General features: G+C 40.3%; 1 long non-coding RNA gene across 1 annotated transcript; it reads right to left on the reverse strand.

Annotated features, from left to right (window-relative positions):
* Positions 1-483: 483 nt before the first annotated feature.
* On the reverse strand, positions 484-1,752 carry LOC129896047 (uncharacterized). Its single transcript, XR_008767906.1, has 2 exons — positions 1,709-1,752; positions 484-870 (listed from the first exon to the last, which is right to left on the reverse strand). It is a non-coding gene; the product is annotated as an uncharacterized LOC129896047 (long non-coding RNA).
* Positions 1,753-9,358: the final 7,606 nt, after the last annotated feature.

The raw sequence follows: 9,358 nt of genomic DNA on the forward strand, positions 1-9,358 counted from the left end.
TTATAGAGTCTACTACTTCAATCCATGTCTGAAAAACACCATCAGTATTTTCATGTATGACCACATAATATTTAAATTTATTTTCTCTACTTTTATCTGAAAAATATTGGCATAGTGCATTTGTTGCAGCAATAAAATATTTAGTGTCTTTTTTATTATATGTTATCCATAAATCGTCTACTATGCATTTCTGAGATTTATCCAAGGTACAGTCTGGTAGTATTCTAAATGACATGTTATATTGAGGATAAGAAATTAAGTTGTACTTACCAAAATAAATTCGTTCTATCATTTCTACTAAACTTTGCGGTTTAAAATTTATATTTCCTAATAAAGTCTGAGCGTATGAGTCTGGAGCTGGGGCTATGCCCTTGCCTTTGTCAGCTGTGTCACGACCTAGCCCCGTAGGCCGTGACTAGTGTCCGAATTGGACACTCGTATACACACATATTATCTATTATCAATCGACAATTAAACACGATATAGAATTTATATGGGTAGCACGTTGTCTCAAACGGTCACTTATATATATACCAAAATCAGCTATTTCTTGGGGAGTCTTAATTGTCAAAAATAAGATAACATAATACGTAAGCCGACAAGGCTTTCACTCCGAATGTAAATGTCCAAAAACATAAGCCATACTAGTACACCAGACAACATCTACATACAACCCACTCATGTGTCTACAGACCTCTAAGAGGATTAACAATAGCATATGACGAGACAGGGCCCCGCCGTACCCCCAAAATACACAAATATATACATTATAAGGATTAGTACCAAAAGTTTAGGCTCCGAGACAATGGAGCACTTCAACCCGTTGAGTAGAATCCTAAGGTGGCGGCTCTCCAAAATGAGTATCTGTACCTGCGGGCACGAAACACAGCCCCCCGAAGAAGGGGGTCAGTACGAAATATGTACCGAGTATATAAAGCATAAAAATATCGTAAAGGAGATCACATCTGAAATAAAGATTCAGGAGTCAAGTATCATAATCAATAAATCACTGTACCTGTGTCTTATAAAATAAAGACATGCATATCATCATCATATATCGTACCTGGCCCGTTATGGGACTCAGTGTCACAATTATATCAATATATCGTCATATGTATATATATACCATACCCGGCCCTCTAGCAAGGGACTCGGTGAATAGAGTAGTGTACACTGATACCGTACCCGGCCCATTATGGGACTCGGTGCCATAATCATATCGTCATATCATTATAATATCATACTATCATATCACGTACCCGGCCCTCTAGTAAGGGACTCGGTGAATAATGTAGTGGAATCCATACATGATAACATACCCGGCCTATCGTAGGACTCGGTGAGTAATACCATAACAATATGCACGAATAAGGTATCATTAGCAACCTTGTGAAATTTGATCATTATCGGAGACTTAATAGAATAAGCAAAATAGTCCATCATTTGAAACCCAAGACAATAGTCATTATGAATCACACCAATTATGGATTATACTAAAATATGAATTATACCACAACATGAGTTATACCAATTAGGATGGATGGAATCGTACACATGAGTCAAGACATAACAATATAAATTTTGAAAATCAATAACGGTAGCCATCCGAGTATATCTACGAATAAGAGTTTCTTTGGAATTTAAGCATACGTCATTCGTTCGTTTCATATGGATCATGCCAAAAGAAAAAAATGTTAACTTTACATACCTTTAGCGTTTATACGTATATGTTGTCCAATATTGTCTCAACCTATATTAAAACATTAAGCACTATGATTAAGCTATGGACAAGAATAAAACGTAGTCTATCGTTAGTAGGTTATTTCTAAAAAAATATTGGACAGCACCTCCCCTATACCGCTCACTTTTCCCACTTTCAAACCAGCCATATAATCATCAACCAACATCAACAATCCAAAATATTGACACAAAATAAGATTTATTATTCATGTTACCAAAGCAGTAAATTCGGAAAGTCAAGTACCTCACGTTGTATCTAAATTTTGAAAATGAAAACGGCAAAACTGGACTTTATAACCTTCATGAAACATTTAGATCTCTGTCTTAAGTTTCCAATGCAAAATAAATCAACTCAAAATTCATTTTATACAAAGAGATATCATCAAAATACGAACAGCTATACATGAAGGAATTTTCAATCCAGAATCTGGACAGAATTTGTCTTATGATTCATGCTCCGTTTTCGACATAATAACAGCAGATATAGACTAAGACATAAACATAAGAGTTGTAGGTACGTGTATTAGCTTTCGAAAACATATTTAATATCTAAAATCGAAGGTCTACACAATGAGATATTCCAGAATTACTACCAGCTACTCAATTCCAAAAACGGGTTTGAACATTCACAATCTTCATACACCTTTTTCCTCCAAATTCAAGAACAACAACTCATCAACAACATCAAAACAATATCAACCATTATTATACATCATCACTAAGATAATTCCATCTATTTAATCTACCTAAAACAACCCTTTAACCCATAACTCTCAACAAATCACCAAACTAGTTTATAACACTATTTTCTCCGTTCTAATCCGTTAAAACTCTAACTAAACTTGTTAACAATGAAAAGGAGACTTTAATATTACCTTAAATTTGTAGCACCACATAAAATCTTCTCCTTATTGGCTGCTTTCTAGCTCAAATTGAAGCCAACGCGACGTACAACAATTTTCTCTTCATGAGCTTCGGATTTCGGGACTTGAATTTTGGTCGGATTTGGGATTTCTCTCAAGAACTCCCTTTCTCTCTCTCTCTGGAAATTTCCAGAATTATGTTGGTCTAAAGTATGAAGGAATAATTACAAAAAATTAGATTTAATTTCGTGGGCATTGGGCCTGACCCGAATTAGAATTGGGTTGGGCCGAATTCACTATTTAGTTTGGCCTGTCAGACTTAAAACGTCTATATCTTATTACTCCGATATCACATTTCGTCCCATGACCTATGGTTGGAAAGATATTTCAATTATCTACAACTTTCATGTTGAGAGTTTTCCCAAATTCTCAAATTATAAAGAGGTTATGGCCTCCCGAAGTCAGCTTACCCGAAATGTGACTTTAAGAAAAACATATTTGATGGCTTCTATTTTGATTTGGCTTAAGGGTCCTTCTTGAGATGTATTTTACTACACATAAATTATTCATATAACTTGACATCTACAATAAATCATGTCCTTTTAAAATTCAAAATTAAAAGTCCTTGAATTTATAATCGTTAGCTTACGAATAATCCAAAATGCAAAAATACGGAATGTAACATTCTTCCCCCCTTTAGAACATTCGTCCTCGAATGTTAAACCCGCCTCATAAAGTCTTATAAGAGATTTGGGGGAATAGTCCTTTTTTTTCTTTTTTTTTTTTGCAACAACAAATAGTTTCATATGTCAATCAATATAATTAATCGAAAGGTTTAGATTACCTGTAGGCGTAGAAAATAAGTGAGGATACTTATCCTTCATCTCTTCCTCGGCTTCCCAGGTCATCTCTTCTCTATTGTTATTTCGCCATAATACTTTGACGGAAGCCACATCCTTAGTACGTAACCTTCTGACTTGGCGATCAAGTATAGCTATAGGGTTTTCCTCATAAGAAAGCTCCTCCGTCACCTGGATATCATCCATGGGGAATACTTTAGAAGGATCACCAATGCATTTGCGAAGCATCGACACGTGAAAAACAGAGTGCACTGCTTCCAAATCAGATGGTAGGTCCAACTCATATGCAACCTTGCCTATTCTACGAGTAACCTGATAAGGGCCAATGTAGCGCGGGCTAAGCTTTCCTTTCTTACCGAATCTCATTACCCCCTTCATGGGTGACACCTTTAAAAATACCCAATCACTAACCTGAAACTCTAAGGGTTGACGTCGATTATCTGTATATGATTTCTGTCGACTCTGGGCTGCTAATAACCTTTCCCGAATAAGTTTGACCTTATCAACAGCTTGTTGAATCATATCGGGTCCGATTAACTTAGCCTCACCAACATCAAACCAACCAATAGGTGACCTGCACTTCCTGCCATATAAAGCCTCATACGGTGCCATCTGAATGCTAGAATGGTAGCTGTTATTATAGGCAAACTCAATAAGTGGCAGATGGTCATCCCAACTACCTCTAAAGTCAATAATACATGCCCGTAACATATCTTCTAGCGTCTGAATAGTGCATTCAGCCTGCCCATCAGTCTGAGGGTGAAATGCTGTACTAAGATTTATTTGTGTTCCCAATCCCTTCTGAAATGATCTCCAGAAGCTAGCTGTAAACTGAGCCCCTCTGTCTGAGATAATAGATATGGGAATCCCATGAAGTCTTACTATCTCTTTGATATATAACCTTGCATAGTCCTCCGCTGAATATGTAGTTCTAACCGGAAGAAAGTGGGCTAATTTTGTCAGCCTATCTATAATCACCCATATGGAATCATACTTCCGTGGAGTGCGAGGTAAGCCTATAATAAAATCCATATTAATTGCTTCCCACTTCCAAGTCGGGATTTCTATCTCTTGTAATAGTCCGCCAGGCTTCTGATGCTCAATTTTAACTTGTTGGCAGTTTGGGCACTGGGCTACAAACTTTGTTATATCCTTCTTCATGCCATTCCACCAGTATAAACATCTAAGGTCATGATACATCTTTGTCGACCCTGGATGCACAGAATACCGGGCATAGTGTGCCTCTCCCAAAACCTGTTGTCGTAGCCCTATAATCTCAGGTACGCATAATCTGCCTCTATATCTTAGCACTCCGTCAGGTGTGACCTCGAATGGGGTCCTTTCCTTTTGAAGGGTTTCATCCCGGTACTGTGCCAGAATAGGGTCTTCATACTGGCGTTGCTTTACCGCTTCTATGATAGAGGATTCAGCAACTCCTCGAATAAAAACTCTACCATTACTAGAATCAGCCAAACGGACTCCAAGGTTAGCTAACTGGCAAATATCATGGACTATCTTTTCTCGTTCTGGTTGTACATCTGCCAGGCTACCCATGGATTTACGGCTAAGTGCATCTGCTACAACATTTGCTTTCCCTGGGTGGTATAGAATATTAACATCATAATCTTTCAGCAACTCTAGCCGCTTTCTCTGTCGCAAATTCAGGTCCTTCTGCTTAAATATGTATTGAAGACTTTTGTGGTCCGTATAGATATCAATATGTACACCATATAAATAATGCCTCCATAGTTTCAAAGCATGAATTACTGCTGCTAATTCCAGATCATGAGTTGGATAATTTCTTTCGTGCTTCCTTAACTGTCGGGAGGCATAAGCTATGACTCTACCATGTTGCATCAATACACAACCTAACCCAACACCAGAAGCATCACAATAAATAACATAGCCATCTGGTCCTTCAGGAAGGGTTAGAACTGGGGCCGTAGTCAACTTGTCTTTCAGCAACTGAAAACTTTGTTCACAGGCATCGGTCCACTGGAACTTAATGGCATTTTGAGTTAGCCTTGTTAAAGGTGCTGAAATTGAAGCAAATTTCTCAACGAATCTCCTATAATATCCTGCTAGCCCAAGAAAACTACGTACCTCAGTAGGTGTCGTAGGTCTAGGCCAAGTCTTTACGGTCTCGATTTTCTGTGTATCTACTCGAATATCATCAGCTCCAATAATGTGCCCCAAGAATGCCACTGAAGTCAACCAGAATTCACATTTAGAAAACTTAGCATACAACTTCTGGTGCTGGAGCACCCCAAGTACCTTTCTCAAATGATCTACGTGCTCCCCTTCCGATCGTGAGTAGACCAGAATATCATCAATAAATACAATCACAAATAGGTCTAGGAATGGCTTGAACACTCGGTTCATAAGATCCATAAACACTGCTGGGGCATTGGTCAGCCCAAAAGACATCACCCGAAATTCATAATGCCCGTATCGGGTCCTAAACGCAGTCTTTGGAATATCTGCCTCCTTTACCCGTACCTGGTGATAGCCTGACCGCAAGTCTATTTTTGAAAAACACTTAGCATCCTGCAAATGGTCAAATAAATCATCAATCCTGGGGAGAGGATATCTATTCTTTATTGTCACCTTGTTCAACTGCCTATAATCAATACACATTTGTAGTGACCCATCTTTCTTTCTCACGAATAATACCGGTGCTCCCCAAGGTGATATACTAGGCCTAATGAAGCCTTTTTCTAATAGGTCTCGCAGTTGCTCTTTTAACTCCTTCAGTTCTGCGGGTGCCATTTTGTAGGGAGGAATAGATATAGGCTGAGTATCTGGCAATATATCTATATTGAACTCTATCTCCCGCTCAGGAGGAAGACCTGGAAGTTCATCTGGGAATACATCTGTAAATTCGTTAACTACCGGAACTGACTAAAGAGTCGATTCCTCTGCTTCCAAGTTATGGACACGAACCAGATGATAAATATAACCCTTTCTAACCATTTTCCTTGCCTTGAGGTATGAAATAAACTTACCCCTCGGTGATGCTGTATTGCCCATCCATTCTATGACTGGTTCTCTTGGGAATTGGAATCGAACTACTTTTTCTCTACAATCAACATTAGCATAACAAGAAGCTAGCCAATCCATGCCCATAATAACATCAAATTCTGTCATAGCTAACTCTACCAAATTTGCCTTGGTGTGTCGACTATATATAATCACCGAACAATCTCTATATACTTTGTTGGCTATAACAGAATCTCCTACCGGTGTAGCTACCTCAAACGGTTCTATTGATTCAGATTTTATTCCCATTCTACTAGCAACAAAGGGAGATATATATGATAAGGTGGAACCTGGATCTATCAATGCATATACATCCTACGAGAAAATCGATAATATACCTGTAACCATATTTGGCGATGCCTCCTGGTCCTGTCTACTAGCCAAGGCATATATGCGGTTTGAAGGACCGCTAGAACTGAAAGATCCACCACGGCCTCTACCACGGCCTGCTGTTATCTGAATACCCTGCCCTACAGGGCGCATAGCTACAGAAGAAGATGAGCCAACAACTGACCCAGTAGGCTGAGCTGCACCACTTAAATTACCCCTAAATGGACACTCCCTCATAATATGGCCTTGACGGCCACAAGTAAAGCATACACCTGTAGAAAAACGACATTCTCTAAAATGTGACTTACCACAACGAGGACACCGAGGCAAAGGTGGTCTCGACTGACGCGAACCCCTGTTTATCTGTGAACTTGAAACCCTGGAGCTCTGACCGGATCCTGAATACCCTGTGCTATCGAATCTACTACCTTTGAATTGTGGGGGTGCACTCCGGGCTGGATGAGAAGGATATCTACTGTACTGCTGAGGCTGCCCGCCTTGAAATTCCCCAGAATAACTAGCCGATCTAGCTCTTTTACGCTGGCCTCTATCATGATCTCTATCGGGCTGACGCCCTCTGTGCCGATCTTCTACCCCCTGTGCATATGCCTGTACCCGAGCAATATCCATACCTGGCTGAGAAGCCATTGTCATACAGCTATCAATCAAATAACGATCCAGCCCCATCACATACCGATGCACTCTATCAGCCATGTCAGCTACAATAGTGGGCGCATATCTCGCCAACGAGTCAAACTCAAGGCTATAATCTCTGATGCTCCTGCCATTCTGCCTCAATTGTAAAAACCTGTCTACTCTGGCTCGTCTCATCTCTGGAGGTAGAAAGTGGCCAAGGAAGGCCTCCACAAATTCACCCCACACCGCTGGAGGAGCACCCTCGCCCCTAGATAACTCCTATGACTCATACCAATTAACAGCTACATCACGCAGCCGATAGGAAGCTAACTCAACAGACTCTGTCTCAGAAGCCTTAATTATCCTCAACGTACGCTGCACCTATCGGATAAACTCCTGCGGGTCATCCCCGGGCCTTGACCCATAGAACTCTGGGGGATTATAAGTCAAGAAATCACGAGCCCTTAAACTATCATGTCTATCAGTATAGTCAACCCCTAACCCATGCCTGCGAGCCTGCCCTGTCGCTATTCTGGTCAGCAACTGAACTGCATCTCTCATAGCCCTATCCTCTGCCCCTGGCTGAGGAGCTGGAGGCTCAGGTACTGGAGCCTCTAGAGCTGGCGGTGAAGCAACCCCCCGATCCATAGTTGCAGTTGCTGCTGTTCTTTCCTCATATGGCGGCGTAGTAGAGCTCGCCGACTGGAGCACAACCTCAGGCATAGACTGGGCACGGGCCCTAGTAATCCTCCGGGTCCGGCTAGTCTCTCCTGCTACTGACTTTCCCTTTTGGGCAGCTGTCGCTTTTCTTGGAGGCATCGCTGTAAATATAATAGTATGTTAGAGAGAAATTATCCTGATAATACAGCTCTATCGCACGATTTAAAGTAAAAGAAATGATAACATCTTAAATGTCCTGTAGCCTCCTGTTTATAGATGTGGTGCACAACACACCGATAAACAAGACTCTACTAGACACGGTCTGTAGACATTCCGAGGATGAACTGCTCTGATACCACTTTTGTCACGACCTAGCCCCGTAGGCCGTGACTAGTGTCCGAATTGGACACTCGTATACACACATATTATCTATTATCAATCGACAATTAAACACGATATAGAATTTATATGGGTAGCACGTTGTCTCAAACGGTCACTTATATATATACCAAAATCAGCTATTTCTTGGGGAGTCTTAATTGTCAAAAATAAGATAACATAATACGTAAGCCGACAAGGCTTTCACTCCGAATGTAAATGTCCAAAAACATAAGCCATACTAGTACACCAGACAACATCTACATACAACCCACTCATGTGTCTACAGACCTCTAAGAGGATTAACAATAGCATATGACGAGACAGGGCCTCGCCGTACCCCCAAAATACACAAATATATATATTATAAGGATTAGTACCAAAAGTTTAGGCTCTGAGACGATGGAGAATTTCAACCCGTTGAGTAGAATCCTAAGGTGGCGGCTCTCCAAAATGAGTATCTGTACCTGCGGGCATGAAACGCAGCCCCCCGAAGAAGGGGGTCAGTACGAAATATGTACCGAGTATATAAAGCATAAAAATATCGTAAAGGAGATCACATCTGAAATAAAGATTCAGGAGTCAAGTATCATAATCAATAAATCACTGTACCTGTGTCTTATAAAATAAAGACATGCATATCATCATCATATATCGTACCTGGCCCGTTATGGGACTCAGTGTCATAATTATATCAATATATCGTCATATGTATATATATACCATACCCGGCCCTCTAGCAAGGGACTCGGTGAATAGAGTAGTGTACACTGATACCGTACCCGGCCCATTATGGGACTCGGTGCCATAATCATATCGTCATATCATTATAATATCATACTATCATATCAC

The sequence above is a fragment of the Solanum dulcamara genome, chromosome 7 (genome assembly GCF_947179165.1).
Source record: "Solanum dulcamara chromosome 7, daSolDulc1.2, whole genome shotgun sequence".
Lineage (NCBI taxonomy): Eukaryota > Viridiplantae > Streptophyta > Magnoliopsida > Solanales > Solanaceae > Solanum > Solanum dulcamara.